Source organism: Lissotriton helveticus, chromosome 7 (assembly GCF_964261635.1).
Source record: "Lissotriton helveticus chromosome 7, aLisHel1.1, whole genome shotgun sequence".
Classification (NCBI taxonomy): Eukaryota; Metazoa; Chordata; class Amphibia; order Caudata; family Salamandridae; genus Lissotriton; species Lissotriton helveticus.
In genome coordinates, this window is record NC_136068.1 from 192,884,696 (window position 1) to 192,903,740 (window position 19,045).

The 19,045-nt window shown below is 46.8% G+C and overlaps 1 protein-coding gene across 2 annotated transcripts in view; it reads right to left on the reverse strand.

The window, feature by feature from the left end:
• LOC144768339 (embryonic polyadenylate-binding protein-like) overlaps window positions 1-19,045 on the reverse strand; it is a 573,566-nt gene that overhangs the window by 230,998 nt on the left and 323,523 nt on the right. The gene's annotated exons all lie outside the window — the stretch shown is intronic.

Here is a 19,045-nt window from a genome sequence, read left to right on the forward strand (position 1 = left end):
AATCATTCAGCTACAATCTGCGTCTTGCACCGCCATCATTGTTTCTACCAGGCCCATTTTTCTGCTGAACATATACCTTTATTACTTGCTGCACAGAACGTCAAAAAGTGTAGAGAAATAGCCTTTAGATGGTTAGGAGGTGAAGCAGTGCTTGGGGAAGACAATTTTAAAATCAACAAGCGGGCGCTTGGCAAAAGGAGCATGTTTTACCTGCAATGTAACAACCTTTAAAAAGTTTATAACTTTTTTTTAGGGGGAAAAAAACTTATCGGGTTGCAAACAAATACTTCTCAACCACGCACTCTTTGAATGCTTCAGTTTTCCTTCCACGTTCAGCACCAAGATTCAAATGGTAAATTAAAGCAAAACTATACATTTAAGACAATGTAAACAAGCAAATCGATTACGAAAGAGGAGTCTTACCCAAAGTGAGATCTAAAACTAAATGAGATCTTCCGAGGAATGGCTAGACTCCATCACAATCTAAATAGATTGCAGTGCATGTACCTTTCTCTGTACAAGTAATGACATGACACCTTGACTCTCCTAGCGTAGTTTAATGTTTTCATCGACAGGTGTTAATTTCACTTTTAACCCATCCTCTCAGTAACCCAAGACATCCTAAATTTTAAAGTAGTAACTTTCAAATATACACAGAAGGCTTTTTTTTTTTTTTTAGTTTTCCACGTTAATCCATCGGAGTACATTTTAAAAGGGGAATTTTGCAGACAAAAACGAATAGACTTCACTCAAAGAAAGTCCGACTCGCCCCATTCTGCTGCATTCAATTCAGAACCCTTCATGGGAGGGGCGGAGAGCTGTCAAACCGCGGATGGTGTTTCTCGTTCTGGCTACCATGCCTCATATTGTTTACACAAGACCCAGCCAGTATATGACAGAACACAAAGAATTGTAATCTTATGTTACTGATATAAGAGTAACTATTTCGTATTCGAACTAGTACAGACAGTTTACTGAGCCCTGAAGAAGTCTTGTTTACGAGACGAAACGTGTTGGCTAAAAGAGAAATTACGTGTACATTTGGATTTTATTTGTTTGGATCAACTAATAAAGAATTGAATACGATCAGCACTAAAGTCCGGACCTGTTCATTACGAAACTTCTCTTGGGATTTACTCAACATAAAAAGACTGATTATGATATTTTCTTGATGGGTGCGGATTCCAAATGTAACTTGTCTTGTAATTTGGGCCTTGCCCAAGAGGGAATAGATAGGGTTGTATTCCCTGGTTTCACAAGCACCATCACAAGAACAACTAGCCATTGATGTTAGCAGGTGCAGATCTTTGTTGCCTCGACCCTTTTGTGATATATATATATATATATATATATATATATATATTACCTACTGGCGGTCGCCAGTAGGTAGTTATGGTTAGGATTGATTTCCATAGGGAAATCGCAACATTCTATTGGGAATAACTTTGGCGCCGGTTGAGGAATCTGCCTGAATTTTTCAGCAACTTTGCCTCGCGCCTCTCCGCTCCTTCTCTGAAAGTTTGGGGGGGGATTCGTCAAGCGGGGGCCGAGATAAAAGGGGGGTCCCAAAACGTGTTTCCCCCATGTTAATTTCCATAGGGCGGTCGCTCCCACTTTTAGCTCGAACGGCTGAATGGATTTTCACCAAACTTGGCAAAATTGTAGGGACTGGTAGCCCGATGTGCCTTTGCTATGTCTCAAGATATGTGTTCCAGAGGATTTTGAGTAATTTAGGTTCAAAAAAATTTATATATCTATCTATAGCCGCGCCCCGGTACGCGTACCGGGGAGCGCTCCGGGCGCGCCGCGCGACTTGCGCACGGAAAGCTGATTGGCTCTCGGGTGTCTGTAAACATTCTAAACAGTCCGGAGCGGCCGCCATCTTGTGTCTCGGTAGGATCGAGACACAAGAGGTGGTAAAAACAAAGGGGGAAATAATCAAAAGGGGGCAGGGTAGACCCCCCCTGACCCCCTAGGTTTGATGTGGGGGCTATAAAAGGGTCCCGCGGGTCAAAAAAAATGTAATTTTTTTTCGATTTTCGCGGGGGGAGCGCCCGGTACGCGCCACGGGGAGCGTACCGGTACGCGTACCCTGTAGAAAAAAGATGGACAGATTCTTTAAAACTATAGGTTTATTTTTATAAATTAAAAGGTAGTTCTAAAAAGAACTGTTTTTTTTATTGTTTTTGTTGTTTTATATTTTTTTTATTGTTTTTTGGAACATTTTTTATTTTTTTTGGCTTTTCTGAAGTTTTATATTTTTTTTGCATTTTTTAAGGGGAGAAACAAAAAATAGGGAATTGTAAAGGGCTCAACAGGAGCAACAAAAAAGGCGGAAAAAAATCAATGTTTCTTTGGGCACTTGTGGTTATCCCAAGCAAGGTTAATAAGTGTGATGCTTTGCTGTCCATAGCATATTGTTTGTCCACAAAAAATACAAGCCATTTTTAAAATTGTGAAACTTTCTTTGTATGGTGGAGCACATTTCCCTAACTTCCGGTCCCGATGGGGTAGGATCATTAGTTTGGGAGGTGCTGGCAAAAGATTGGACAGGGTTTCTGGCCAGTTCCCTGACCTCTGCCCTAGAATAGTTATTTGGATGCCTGCGTAGCATATGCCTGATCATGGTGTGGTTGCCAAAGGAGTACTTTTTGATGGGATTCCCCCTTGACAGCTCCTGATGGCATATTAAGCAGGTTGCCTTAGGCGCATTTACTTTTTTCTTGTCATTGGGGATTGAAAAAAACTGCCAGATGATGTGCTCTTTAGGTTTGTAGGTAATATTGTCCTCTCGGACGAATCTCCTCTCCTCCTCCTCCTCATCCTCCTCCTCTTGATCTCCAGCACTGTGAAGTTGTGGTGGTCGTGTGGTGGTGGTGGTGGTAGTGGACCAGAAGCTCCAGCAGCTGCAGCTAATGTAGCCATTTTCTACTGAAATAACTGCAGGCCTTCCTCTCTCAAAGCGCAAAGGTAGAATGAGGAAAAAAGGTGGGGTCTTTTATCATTTGGAAAAGAAAACTGTTCTAAACCAATCAAAAGTGTTATTTTTAGGTCACATGACCTGGCCTTACATCATTAGGAAACCAAAAGTGAAATGAACCAATGAAAAGTTTTATTTTCAGGTCACATGACCCGACGCGCTTACGCTACGCGCTCGTAGTCGCGACCCGGGGCGTAGCGTAAGCGCGTCAGGACGTTGCGGGATCGTATGCGCACGCGTGCTTCCGGGTGCGCTTACGCTGTGCGTCATATGACGCATCACGCGTCTACGCGATACGTCACGATGTTGTTTTCGTTCGCGAGAATGGCGCTAACGGGACGCTCCCCGGTACGCGCCTCAGGGCGCGCCGTAACATTGCGCTTACCCGTGCGTTCACCGGTACGCGCCCCGGGAGCGCCCGGGGTTAAAAATAAAAAATAAATTAAAAGAATTTGACATAATTATACAATATAAAATTTGTTATAAAAAATATTACATTTCATACCTATAAAGATTTGCTATTAAAAAAACCATTGAAATTCACTGAAAAAACCATAGGTTTCACACCAGTTATAGTTAGCTGGAAATTTTACTCGCATAAAACCATTGAAATTCCCACGTTATAGTTAGTTGGACTCACTATAACTTGCGCGTGCAATGCACTGCTGATGACGTCACATATTACATCACTCATGACATGGTCAGTCACATCACTCATGACATCACTGATGACACCATCCTTGTGACAGAGTGACAGACCTTCTTTCACTGTAATGTAACCCTTGAAACACATTCAAAAATAGAAACTAAAATTTTCAAAAAAATCGAGATACCCATACCACTTACAACAACCAATTCAATAATTCCACCATCTATATACACATCCACTCATTCACCAACAGTTCTATATAGGCACTCATAGATATACTCACTCATCATATGTAGTGATACACCTATACATCCTGTTACACACTGACAGGCATCCAAAAGTTACTCTCACACATGCAAATAAACTATTGAACATCCATTTATTTGCATATACAGCTATACACACACTACCACTTTACTTCTAAGGAAACTTACACATACTTACTCTCTTAAACAATCACTTATAGAAACACATACTAATTTAAACAGGAACTCTTACAATCCCTCACTCTCACATATACTCACTTATATACATCAATATTCACATATACTACATTAAAACATATGTAGTTACTGATAAAGACACTCGTGAGACAGTCACCAACACACACATATATACACTCATCCACCCATGCAGTCCTGCACATATGCTGTGTTCAAAACATACAAACAGAGAGTCAGTCACTCATGCATCTATGTGCTAAGTAACACCCCTACCAAACCATACAAACACTCATACTGATACTAAGAAAAACATCTTATAACCCATATACATACACATGTAGCTACTCACCAACCCATGCAGCCACATATACACAAAGTTAAACACTAATAAATATTTTTAAATATTTAAACATTACTCACTAATATTTATTTTTCAGAAAGGCACACATTCACTGGATGGTGTCATCAGTGATGTCATGAGTGATGTGACTGACCATGTCATGAGTGATGTAATATGTGACGTCATCAGCAGTGCATTGCACGCGCAAGTTATAGTGAGTCCAACTAACTATAACGTGGGAATTTGAATGGTTTTATGCGAGTAAAATTTCCAGCTAACTATAACTGGTGTAAAACCTATGGTTTTTACAGTGAATTTAATAGGTTTTTTTAATGCTAATTTCTAACTAACTGGTGTGAAACCTATGGTTTTTTCAGTGAATATATATTATATATATATATATATATATATATATATATATATATATATATATATATATATATTACACATATACATACATATCCAGTACCTCCTCCTCATCGGAAAAAGCACAGCACACTCCAGAGATCAAGGGCAAAGGTTTTATTAGAATATTGTGCGCGTGTTGCTAGCAGTCCCTTGAAACGCTAAGGCAGACGCGTTTCAAGCCTTCCAATGGCTCTCATCAGTGCCGGTTTCTGGGTCTCCACGCTCTCAATGCTTGTCAAAACAAGGTGCAGGTGAGTGGAAAATTGCTCCTTATTGCTGTCATCGCGCTCCTCCTCCTCCTCCAATGGGCAGTAACTTGACTACTCGCGCTTCCAGCCTGCCAAGCAATGCATGCTGGTAGATGCAGTCCATAGGGGTGCCTGTGCAGTGACAGAGCCTCTCCTCACATCAGGTGATGTCTCCAATTGCTGGATATGGGCCGTACTCCAGCTCGAGTGCCCAGCAGGACGGACAAAAGCCTATCACCCCAACTCCATAAATCAGACAAACAGTGTCGCCTCCTCTCTCCCCAATGCACCGTATCATGCCATGGTGGCAGTCCAAGCCGCTAGGGGGAGTTACTTGTTATTGCAGTTCATGCAAATGTCCCAAAAAATATGTCGGTCTCAACACGGCGCACCAAACTGAGACGGTTAGTCAGCGACCCGCTTGCTGACAATACACAGAACCAGTACACATATATATATATATATATACATATATATATATATATACATATATATATATATATATATATATATATATATATATATATATATATATATATATATATATATATAAATAAAACACCAAAAACCTTCTTTGCAGAAAGAAATAGGTCCACGCAGGTCCACAGGAAAACTTTCTTTATTCTCAGCAGCTCAGGATCGGCATGACCGGTTTCGGCTCCTATGCCTTTTTCAAATGCCTTTCTCCCTCTAATTCCCTGCTGTCCACTTTAAAATGCAGAGTGCCCCGCTTCGATTGGTGCAGGCACTATGACGGATGGGAAAGTGTCCTGAACTCTGTGCTCCCATACTCGGTGCTCCAAGCTCAAACGCTGCAGGTACATTCACGCAAGTGCTCCCCCCAGTGGGCCGTGCCTGCAGCTTCACTTCTCCTTCCCTGATGTTTTCGTGGTGAAAAATGTAGGCATTCCTGGGTCCTTCATCCAGCCACCAACTCCCACAAGGCACCTTGACGTACTTCCCTTCAGTAAGTACTTGGATGCGCTGTTCGTGCAGTCACTAAATAAACAGCATGCGCCTTCAGTAATACGCTGTTCGTGCAGTCACAATTTCACACAGCTTGCGCCTTTAGTGATTGGTGGCGGTTCGGCGTTGTTCCCAAGAGCATTGAGAGACACCAAAAAGAGTTTTGCCACTGTAAACTCCGAACTGCTTCAGGAAGGGGACTTTGCGGTGTGTGTGTGTATATATTATATATATATATATATATATATATATATATATATATATATATATATATATATATATATATATATTGAATATGCTACTTACTAGTATGCATCTGTTCTTGGCATGTAGGGCTGCTAACATTCATATCTATAGCATAGATCGCCGCCTAGTGTTGGGTCCGGATGATTGCACATTGTTGTCCTGGAAGAGTCTTCGAAGTATCACGAGATAGGTGGCTCCTCCCCTGGACTACAGTGCGCATGGGCATCGACTCCATCCCCAGATTGTTTTTAGCCATTGTGGCAGAGATGGAGTGAAATAGTGTAAGTGATGTCCATGCTAATGATTGAATGCAAGAAAGGTCTGCAGCCGCTACGGGCGCCGGGGAGGAGGGCGGGCGATATGAATGTTAGCAGCCCTACATGCCAAGAACAGATGCATACTGGTAAGTAGCATATTCAGTTCGAGGCATGTGGGCTGCTAAATTCATATCTATAGCATAGAATACATAGCAGTCCCTCCATTAACGGCGGCCGCCCGTGCCAGCTGCAGAAGTCTGAAAAAGTGTCTTAAGAACAGCCTGTCCTACAGCTGCCTGCTGCTTGGAATGTACATCTACACAGTAATGTTTGGTAAACCTATGTGGTGTAGACCATGTGGCCGCTCTACAAATGTCTTCCAAAGGAATATTACCCAGGAATGCCATGGAGGCCCCCAACTTGCGTGTGGAGTGTGCTCTGGGGGGACCGTTAAAGTGCGCTTAGCTTTCTGATAGCAAATCGGAATACACTTAACGATCCACCTGGCAATTCCTGCTTTGGAAATGGGGTTGCCTTTGTGCTGGGCTGAGAAGGCAACAAAGAGTTGTTGTGTCTTTCTAAAATGTTTGGTTCTGTCAATGTAGTACATTAACGCCCTTTTGACATCAAGCGTGTGGAGCATTCTTTCCGCCACAGTTTCAGGGTTTGGAAAGAACGCGGGCAGTTCTATGGTTTGATTGACATGAAACTGCGACACCACCTTAGGAAGAAACTTGGGGTTAGTGCGCAGCACCACCCTGTTTGAATGAATTTGTATAAATGGCGCTTGTATTGTGAGCGCCTGTAGCTCACTAACACGTCTGAGAGACGTGATGGCAATGAGAAAAGCCACTTTCCATGTCAAGAACTGAATCTCACATGAATGTAGAGGCTCAAACGGGGGACCCATCAATCTGGTGAGGACCACATTGAGGTTCCACACAGGAGCCGGTGGGGTCCTGGGAGGGATGACCCGCTTCAGCCCTTCTAGGAATGCTTTAATGGCAGGCACCCTGAAAACAGAGATGCTGCCTGTTCTGGAGATAAGCCGCTATGGCGGATAAGTGTATCCGAATGGAAGCGTATGCTAGATTGCATTTGTAAAGATGTAACAAATAGCAGATGATATTAGGAATGGATGCATCTAGCGGGTTGATATTGTGTTCTGTACAGTAAATGACAAACCGCTTCCATTTTGCCGCATAGCAAGCTCTGGTAGTGGGCTTTCTTGCCTACCGGATGATGTCCATGCATTCAGGAGGCAAATTAAGGTAGCCAAACTCTAAGACCTCAGGAGCCAGATCGCCAGATTGAGCTGTTGCGGATCTGGGAGCTGAATGTCGCCATGGTTGTGCGTCAAGAGCCTCGGTGTGAGGTGCAGACTTTGATGCGGTACCACGGAGAGTTCTAGAAACGTGGTGTACCATGGTTGGCGTGCCCACGTTGGAGCAACCAGGATGAGAGTCATCGAGTGTTGCTTTAGCTTTCTTGCCACCAGCGGAATGAGAGGTGCTGGGGGAAAAGCGTACGCAAATCTGCCTGACCAGTTCATCCATATCGCATTGCCCTGCGACTGTGGGTGAGGAAACCTGGCGGCAAAGCTTTGGCATTTTGAGTTTTCCTTTGTGGCAAACAGGTCGATCTCTGGATGACCCCATTGCTGGAAGTACGGGTGGAGTACTGATGGATGTATCTCCCACTCGTGCATTTGGTGGCTGTACCTGCTGAGCAGGTCCGCCATCTGATTGTCCTTGCCCGGGAGGTGTTCCGCCATGAGGAAGACGTTCCTCTGAATGGCCCACTTCCACATGCTCTGAGCCAGATGAGACAACTGTGGAGAGTGTGTACCTCCCTGCTTTTGGATGTAGTACATGGCTGTCATGTTGTCCATCCGGATCAACACGACTTTGTTGCACAGATGTACTTTGAAGGATTTGAGTGCCATGAAGATTGCCATCAGTTCTAGATAGTTGATGTGCATCCTCTTTTGTTGCGTCGTCCATAGACTCTGCACCGTGTAGTGGAGCACATGAGCCCCCCCATCCCTGGAGAGATGCGTCCGTTGTCAGGATAATCTGTGGCACAGGCTCTTGGAACGGTCGGCCCTTGCAAAGGTTGTGTGGATTCCACCAATGCAGAGAGTTGTATGCCCGACCGGTCACCAACACTAGGTCTTTCAACTGTCCTTGAGCCGGAGTCCACTGATGCGCCAAGCATTCTTGGAGCGGACGCATATGCAACCGTGCATGCGGGACTATGAAGATGCAGGAGGCCATCATGCCTATCAACTGCATGAACACTCTCGCTGGGAGTGAGTGTTGCGGTCTGAACCTCTGGATGAGCGACTGGATGTTGTCGATCCTCGCTGGGTTTGGCTGAGCTGTGGCAGCCAGAGTATTTATCGTCGCGCCCAAATACTGCCGCACATGGGCTGGCTGAAGGTGCGACTTTGGATAGTTTCGTGAAAACCCCAGACCGTGAAGGAGGTGAATGGTGTGGGACATGTCTGCGGCGCACTGCTGTGCCGACTTGGCTTGAACGAGCCAGTCGTCTAGGTAAGGGTAGACATGTATGTTCTGTCTCCTGAGGTGCGCTGCCACTGTCGCCAGACACTTGGTGAACACTCTGGGGGCAGTGGTCACCCCGAAGGGTAGGACCTTGAACTGGTAATGCCTGTTTTGTATGGTGAACCTGAGGTATTTCCTGTGGGATGGATGGAGTGGTTTGTGAAAATAAGCATCCTTGTGGTCCAAGGTTGCGAGGAAGTCTCCCTGGTTTAGCAATGGAAGAACCTGCTGCAGTGTCAACATGTGGAAGTGTTCTGAAAGAATGTACTGGTTCAGAGGCCTGAGGTCCAGGATCGGTCTGAGTGAGCCGTCCTTTTTGGGGATTAAGAAGTACAGGGAGTACACCCCTGTGCCTTCCTCCTCCACTGGCACAAGCTCTATTGCGCCTTTTTGCAGCATCACAAGAACCTCCTGCTGCAATAAGTGCAAGTGCTCTGCTGACATAGGCCGTTGTCTTGGGGGTATGTTGGGTGGAGTGGACGTTAACTCCAAACAATAACCGAACTGGATAAGTTCCCTTACCCACCTGTCCGTGGTGATGGACTTCCAGACTGGCAGGAACTGTTGGAGTCTCCCCCCGACAGGTGTTGGATGGTCGGGGGGCAGTGACAGGAAGTCACTGTTTGTTGGCGGCAGAGGAACGGGAACTGTTGTTGCCTCTGCCCTTGGCGCTGTTTCCTCGGTAACCTCCTCTACCCTGTTTGGGGTACGAGGACTGCGCCCCACTTTTACTGAATTGCGTCTGCTGTGCCAAGTGTCCTCTGTTAACACCTCGCCTGCCTGAGCGACGAAAAGTGTTCCCTCTGAATTGCTGAGACTGAAGAGCACCCATGGATTTAGCTGTCTCAGTAACTTTTTTGATTTTTTCGAGGGTGGTGTCCACCTCTGGGCCAAATAGTCTGTCTGGATTAACGGGCTGGTTGAGGATAGTAGTCTGTATCTCTGGCTTGAACCCTGAGATGCGTAGCCATGCTTGACGCCTTAACATCACACTAGTGTTAATCGCTCTCGCTGCCGTATCTGCAACGTCGAGCGCACATTTAATTGCAGCGTTGGAGATGAGCTTGCCCTCCTGTATAAGCATCTCAGCTCCCTCTTTAAATTCGTCTGGAAGGTGTTGCAATAGCTGCTCTAAGGTGTCATAGTGTGCCCTATCGTATCTGGCCAACAGAGCTTGTGTGTTTGATATGCGCCAGATGTTGGCTGCCTGTGCTGCCACCCTTTTCCCAGATGCCTCCAGCACTTTTGACTCTTTGTCCGGGGGAGGAGCTTCACCCGTTGTCTGGGAGTTCGCCCTCTTGCGGGCATTAGAGACCACTAAAGAGTCCAAAGGTAACTGGCCCCGTATGTAAGTTGGGTCGCCAGGTGCCGGCCTGTATTTCTTCTCTATTCTGGGGTTGACAACCCTTGCTCTCGTGGGTTCCTTGAAAATGTCTGTGGCATGTTTGAGGACCCCTTTGAGCATTGGAAGCGTTTTCACAGTTTTTTCGGCAGCAGAGAAAGTGTCAAATAAAAAGTCAACTTCCACAGGGTCAGCATGCATCTCCACTTTATGGTTTGTAGCTGCCCTTTCAATCAAGGCATTGAATGCCGCAGAGTCTTCAGTGGGAGAAGTTTTCACACCATAAACCTGAGGGTCATGGACAGCTTGCTGGTCCCCATAATCACCAGAGTCCATCCACGAGTCCCGTTGCTCATCGGGGTCTGTGTTTTCTGGAAAATTGTACTCCTCATCTTGCTCACCCTCATCTGCATCTGAGCAAGTGGTTGGACTCCTCCTAGGTTGTGAAGGAATGTGTTCAACAAGTACTGGTGTCTCTGGTGCTGGTCTTTTCCTTTTTAGAGGTATTACAAACGACTCCAAAGGCTGCGATGTAATTTTCCTCTTGTAGAGCGTGAGTGTTCCCGTGTCGGCGTCGATGAAACGTTCCGACTGCTCTTCCAATAAAGGTTGTCGATGACCAAAACCTCCACTCAGTTGAGTTTGCTTCAACCCTTCAGAGTCCTTGGGCACCGATCGTGGTGCAAAGGCCTTCGGCGCCACCTTCGGTGGTAGAGTATAGAGGATCGGCATCGAAGTCTTCTTCGGTGGGACCATGGGCGGTGGCACCGAGGGCGTCTTCAGCTCCGACGTTGACGCCTTGTCCCGTATCCGTTTGAGGGAGTCCGAGACCTGCTTCGTAAAAGAAGCGGATGGTTTCGTCGACCCGACCAATGACCTCGGTCCACCCCCAGGGGAAGACCCGAGCGTCGATGACTTCTGTTTAGACGCCGGAGGCTCAGACGGATCCTCGACAACTGCGCTTCGGCCGCCTTCCACGGCCACAGGCGTCGACGCCGACTGCTTCGGGTCTGCAGCCTTTGCCTTTTGTGTCGGGACTCCAGCGCCCTTTGCCGACTTCGTCTCGACGGCCCTTCTTCCTGTTGGTGCGTGAGCCTTGGCTGAAGTCGGTTCGACAGTCTTCTTTGACTTCGACTCGATCACCTTGCTCGACCCCTGCTCGACGACCTTCTTCGAGCTTGGCTCCCTGACCACTTTCGGCACCTTTGCCTGATCGACAGGCGTCTTAGGCTTCGAGGCCTCCGAAGACGACGGCGTCGATGGTGGAGCTGACGTCTTCGGTTTCGATGGCTTATCGGCCATCTTGGTTTTCGTCGTCACCAATGTTTTTAGTTTCGGTTTCGATTTAGGTAATGGCGGCTCCGCTGAGGTGTCCGTAGCCGGGCCGGAAGGCGGGGCCGTGGATCGAGGTGTAAGGTCTTGGGTAAGGCCGTGTGGCGATCCCGTGACCTGAGCCAACGTAAGAGTACGAACGGGGCATAGCTCTTCCTCCGAGCTATCTTCCATGGCCCCATATGCTTCTTCGTCGTCCCCTACCTCATCGACGTTTTCTTCTAGGTCTTGGCCTTCGACGTCTTCTCCATAGTCGGCCTCGACCTCCGCCGATGCTGGTGAAATTTGCAGTTGAAGCTCTTGCTCGTCTGCTTCGGGGTCTTCGAAGATGTCCACCGGTGCCGGGGCCGATCGCTGGGCCTCGAGGCGCGCCACGCGCCGAAGCTTGATCGTCTTCTTCGATCTAAATCTCGAACAGGCCATACAGTTGGCCTCGTCGTGGTCCGGCGACAGGCACTTGTTGCACACAGGATGGACGTCGATGTGTGGGTACTTAGAACCACACACGGGGCAGTGTTTGAACGGACTCCGTTCCATCGTCGTATCGGCAAAGTCTTGCTGCGTCGACAGGGCCTCGATGACCGAAGAGTCACCCGACTCCTCAGATATCCGACTCAACGAGTTGGAGTATACACGAGACCGAACGCGAACAATACCGACGTGGTAAAGGAAGGCCTTTTGGCCTAGAAAGAGTTTTTATTTCGATTCCGAACCGGAGATGTCGAAATCACATCCGAACCCAATGGCGGAAAAAAACAATCTGGGGATGGAGTCGATGCCCATGCGCACTGTAGTCCAGGGGAGGAGCCACCTATCTCGTGATACTTTGAAGACTCTTCCAGGACAACAATGTGCAATCATCCGGACCCAACACTAGGCGGCGATCCATGCTATAGATATGAATTTAGCAGCCCACATGCCTCGAACACTGTGTTGTCAAACGCAGAAAGAGGCACCGTCCCCACACGCTTTGCTGGCCTAGCCCTATTACTAGCCAAAAGGATGCTTACAATACAATGGACAGCCAGTCTCCTCCACCTCGAAGGGCGCAGTACACAAATAGGGGACTGCTGAAGGGACTGCCCTCTTCAACGAAGAAGAGTGCCACATCCGCAAACACCCATTATCCCTGGAGTGGGACATGCAATTCCTCAACCTCATGCCCCAGGATGATCTCACTCCATGAACTCTCCATCCTAGCACCCCACTCATAAGAGCTCACCATAAACTACCCTTTCATAACTGTGTACTGCCCATGCCCAACCCATGTTCCACTCTCCACTACCCCCGTCAACATCCCAGATACCATAGTCACACAGCGAGCCAACCTTTCCACCCTGCCTTTGCAACCCCTTCCACCATGTTCAAACTGCTACAAGCCCCAACTGTTATTTGATAATGCATAACGGACTAGGTCTGCTTCCAAACCTATGCCTCTACCCAGTTCTTGCTGTGCAGGTTACGCGCAATTGTTGCTTTTCTTTTTCATGTAACGGATGTCACATCACTGTTCACGATATGCCAGGTAAGCACTATGTTTCCTTGTTTCGCACTATTGCATATCTTTGTAGTTTCCAGTGTACTGATTTTCACTGTACTAATGTGCTCATGTATCTCGTAAACCTTCAAAAATGAATAAATTATAGCGCCAGTTGCAGGTATTTGACCACTGTGGATCAGTGCAAAGTCAAAGGTTAAGGACCACCACAGATCAGATACACAAGGCGGATTGGGCCTAGTCTTGGTTTACCTTCAATCTATAAGAAATTCAGAAGAAAAGTACAGGACAAGGTAGAGCTCAGCATGACAAAGCAGTAGGCTGAGGAGAAGGTGGTGTCAACGGGGAGCACTGGACGAAGTTACAGTGAAGTGGTCGCAATATGGGGAAAAAGCCCAAAGCAGAATAAGCTAGACTCTCAGGCTGAGGAGGTTATTGTCCTTGATTGAGAGCCTGCTGCCGCTGAGAGGGAGAAGATGTTTACCTTTGGACTTAGACATATGCTTGGACGTGGCTGGTAGGGAGGTCCCAGCTTTCTGCTGGTTCTTTTGCCACATTTTGGAAAACATTTCTCCAAGTCCAAACGTTTAGGGTTAGGCAGGAGCAGTACCTCCAACACCACTTTCAAGGGTGCAGAACAGGAGGGACACCACTTGAGGGTATGAAGACTCACTCCAGCAGAGGTCAGGTGCAGGGTTCAAGGTCTCTGGCCAGGATATCTTCCAATAACTTACACCGGAGACTAGCCAACTATACCTTGCAGTCACTCTGGCGGTCCTGGGTTAAGGTAAGCCAGACATGTCTATGGAGAACAAGGCAGTGCTTCTGAAGTCTTCCACAGGTCCAGCAGTAAACTGAAGAGTTGGTCTGAGGGTACAATATTTATACCTGGTGCCAGTTTTGAAGTGGGGGAATCTTGTAGGCAGCCCCATCTGGTTCTGGTAAGTTGCTTTCCTTCCCCTGTCAAAGCTCCAAGACGTCTTTGAAATACAGGCGGTCAGGGAACAGCTCCAACTCCACAGGTCCTGCAGGATGGCCCATTCTGCATATACCTAAGCCCTTTGTCTCAGTGTCTTGGAGGGAAATACAGAGCTTAACAGCAGAGTCACAGAAAGCAGGCACCAAATAGGACAAGAAAATGGCAACTTTCTCAAAATGTGAAACAAATACACAAACCAGTACTGATATTACTCTTCGACAAAATTATTTGTTTCTGGTGAGAGAGCCCATATTACGATCATAATTAACCATGGCCCTTCCTGTTGTCAAACGTTAGGACTGGGACACAATTGTTTCTTTCTAGTTTCATTTTGTTTTAGTTTGTGTATAAAATATTTCACTATTTGGATTCTGTGTTTTATGAAATGTATGGGCTATCAAATTAAATGTGTTCATTTTGTAATATGTCCTTGATGCTCTAACGTTTATGGCAGCTTTATCAAAAAATTGAATTGTAATTGAAAAATAAGTTGCAAATGAAATGTGATCATGCTTATTCAAATTCGTGACCACCAGAAACAATTCTTTGAAAGAGTAATGTCAGTACTGGTTTATTCCTTTGTTCCAAATTTAGTGGTACCCTAGCCTTGCTGACAATAAATTGGCCCACGTGCCCTCCCCACACCCAGTATTAACTTTCTAAAAAGTGTATTTTCAGAATGGGCATTTAAAATCAGACATTATCGTTAAAGAAGATTTAAAATAAATTTGAACCCAAACATGACATTTTTACCTGTCCCTAAACAAAAGTTAGCATTTATGAAATACAAAAAGTAACCCAATGTTATCCTACAGGAGAGAGAGGCCTTAGAGTAGTAAAAAATAGAATTTGAGTTGTTTCACTACCAGGACATATAAAACTTAAAAACACATGTACTACTTAAAATACAATGCACTGAGGAGGAGCTACGCTAGCGAACAAGATGGCCGCTTAGGCTCACGGCTCCGCCGACCTCCGTCTCCAGCCAGATGATCCTGTCATATATCCTGAGTTTACGCCCAACCTCCGTGTGTATGAATCGGTGCAGTCTGATGGTGCAATCCCAAGAAGTTTACCGGCTTGATTGAAGGAGGTACGTCGTGTTTTAATTCGCGGCCAAGCCCAGCTTGTGAGCCGGGGCCTCGAGTATTGGCCCAGCCGGGTTTCAGTTGAACAACATCGGCCGTGGGACTCAGTCGCTGTGGAGGTTGTCTTTGCCCGATTCTGATGGTGGTCACGTGGTCTGGTTAATATCGAAGGAGTGGGGACAAGGCACGCCTGAGGCTGTGGGCGGAGTTCCCTGTCCCGGAGACACGGTTCGCCACCGCCGGGGTTCGATGGGTCGGGGTCTTCGATCGCGGTAGCGGAGTACGGATCGCTGCCGTGGTAATCGATAAGTCGCCCTCCGCCGCCGTCCGTTCCGCTCTTGCCTGTCCCCCCGGAGAGACCCGGCTCTCTGGGTAAAGTGATCATGTTCGATATCGAGAAGAGAAGAGATGGGTCGGACCGAGTGTGAGCCGTCGCTGAGGACCGTACTGGCCGCCATCGGGGCACTTCACTTATATGTGGAAGCCATAGTCCACAAAATGATAGCTGGTACATTTGAGACAGGGCGTGTGAGACCGAACTCTGCTCCATTGCAAGATCTAAAGCGAGCTAAGATTCCCACGGTGAACATCTTAACAGAGGATGAGGGCCCCGGCAGAATGAAGTATTGAAGCCCTTGGTTAGTGTGCTGATAAATAATTGCAAGCTCGGGGCTTCGAAAGGATTGCTACACCTAACAGCGCTGCCGACCGAGGGAGGACCAACCGTTTCTCCATTCCCGGAGACTTCTGTTGGTACATGTTCACGGATTGAAACACCATCTTTTCCCTCCCTGGCAGTTTTACTTCGGTCGTGGAGGAAACAACATTGGGAATTAATGTCGGTGAGGGAGATCTTCTGTGTGGATGGGGTTCTTAAAGACTTAACATTTTTGACTCGTTCCAGACTGAACTTTTTTTGAACTCTTAACGCACTTCGATTCTCCTGTGGATGCGGTGGTTTGACCGGAAAGGGTTCGTATGAAAGATCGGAAGGGCCAAGGATGAGATGGACTGACTGGGTTTGATATCATGGCCTCAACGGACGTGGGATTTGTCACCAGTATGATTACGGGAGGTTGGGCGGTGTTTACAGCTTCCCCCGTTTGTTCTGCCAAGGTTTTCCGATAGCCTTTTTGTTATTCTACAGGGGTTGCTTGTTCGGGGGGGGGGGGGGGGGGAGACCGGGACCCTGTATGAAGATGTCCTCCTTCACTTTTCTACTTTTAGTACTTAGTTAGATGGGGCAACAGGCACACTGCTAGTTGGGGTTAGGCGAAAGCCATATGCAGGGTGGGGGGGGGGGGGGGGGGAAGGGGTTTTTGTATTGTTTATGTTTTTGTTTGTATGTTTAATATCCTATTAATATCCTGCTATTAGGTGCCTTCCTGATGGGTAATCCTGTTTGATGGGTAGACGGGTCCTGGGGGTGACATTATTTACACTGATCTCTACAATGTATTGCGTATTATTATTGCGTGCTAGTTGCGGTCATTGTTTATTTCACTGCTTTACTGTGTTACGTTCTCCTGCCACTCGAAATTGCCCTGTTCATTACACTTCTGTTCCTATGGGTGGTGGGGTTCGTGATTGGTGCTGGTTGAACTGAACTTCATATCTTCTGTATATTATACGACCGCACACCAGCTACAGTCCATGGCTCCGTCTTTGCCTCGGGGATCACCCGTCTACTCAGTTTTATGATGGTATAATTGTTGTTTGTTCCGTGATGTAAGGCACCTGCCGTTGGTTTTTCTTGTTTCTATTTAATAAAAAGAAATTAAAAAAAGAAAATACAATGCACACTACCCCATGTACTGTTTAGGGTCTACCTACCTGAGGGGTGACAAGTGTATTAAAAAGCAAGTTTTAGGCCTGACATAAGGTTTAATTTGCCAGGTCGAAATGGAGGCTTAAAACTGCATTACAGGCTACCATGGCGGGCCTGAGACATGTTTTAAAGTGCTACTATAGTGGATGGCACAATCAGTGCTGCAATCCCACTAGTAGCATTTAATTTACAGGCCCTGGGTGCACGTAGTACCACTAGAAATTATAAGTACATTAAATGTGCCTAAAATGTACTTCAGAAAACTAGTGGGGTGAAGGCAAAAAGGCTGCAGAAAGACCACACCAAGGCGTCCGGTCTTACATATGTAGGTAGAACTACCCCTCCTCATAGGAGTTATTACTAAGGCAGAAGAACCTGGATAGACCTTCAGTATTGGCGTGGTCAGTCTCAGGACTGTGTTCCACTCTGAAGTCTATTCCCTGTAGGGAGATAGACCACCTCAACAGTTCTAGATTCTCACTTCACATCTGCACAAGTCATCTGATGGGCTTATCTGAACCTAGAAGCGAGTCCCAAACCGGTATGGTCTCAATTTCTTCAGTGCCCAGACCATAGAAAAAGCTTCCCTCTAAATAGCACTCCACTGTTCCCTGGGGAGTAACCTCCTACTGATGAAGGCTACAGGTTGGTCAAGGTCCTCTTCATGCAGCATTGTGTGAGCACAGCCCCTATGCCATGGTGAATTGTCTGTATGCACTATTAAATCTTTGGGAAAGTAAGGAGCCTTGAGTACTGATACAGGATAATCTGAATTTTGGTCTGCAAGCGCTGGATCTTGCACCTGCCCCCTTGGTGTCCCGGACAGACAACTGATCCCTGCTCTGACACTTGCTCACCTTGATAGTCAGGACTGCCCTAGGGCATGAAGCACCTCCTGGAGGTGGAACAGGATGTCCTCCCAGCTGGAACTGAAGATTGCAATTTCACCCAGTTAGGCAGCCCTGAAAACCTCCATCCAGCCAGGAGCCTGTTAACCAACCTTTCGAAGGTGGCATAGGCATTCTGTACCCCAAAGGGTATAACTCTAAATTGGAAGTGGCTCTCTGTGATGAAGAAGGCAGACCTCTCCTGAGCCCCTCCGGTTAGGACAATTTGCCAGCATCCTTGCGTAACTACACGTTACTGACCGGTTCCGGCGATTCAAGAATAGGTTTACAATTTGAAGCCTTCGATACAAAGGGCACTCCATCATGTGTGTCCCTTATCAGCCAGGAACTGCTGAGGCAATACTTTTGTAAAGATTAGGTTGCCACTATGTCTGCGTGTACATCTCCCGTAGTCTCACCAAGTGGTAGGTAGTTGTGTCCACCTGATCACGATGTGTAGATAGTTTTCACCAAGGTCCTGAAGAATTGCAACTGATCCCCCCTGACGATTAAAGCAAGAAACATGTTGACCCGTAAAGTAAGAGTAGGGCGCAAATACGTTGATCCATTATGGTCATATATGCCCCACACTCTCTTGTTTTTAATCAGGTAGGGAGCCTACCAGAATAAAGGTCGCTTACTGGACTACCGAACTGGTTTTAACCCCCTTTTTCACCCACTAGCACATCACATCTACACTTATTAGGTCCCTCACCCCCACGACACCCTACAACATGGAACAAAAGATCTCCGCTGAAGAGCCCCTCATTGGGTGCCCGTCGGGTATTGCAGCGCCGACCCGACGAGGAGCAGGCCCAATGATGAAGCATGACACCTAGCTGGCTCGGTGTGTGAGGGCCCTAGTTCCAAAGGGAATAATATTCCCCTTGTACAACAGTTGGACTCCCTGTAATCGTGGTATCCTGTACTTAGCTCTCCTATTCCCCCCTCCCCTTTTTTAGACCCGATATAGGAACAACGTACCTT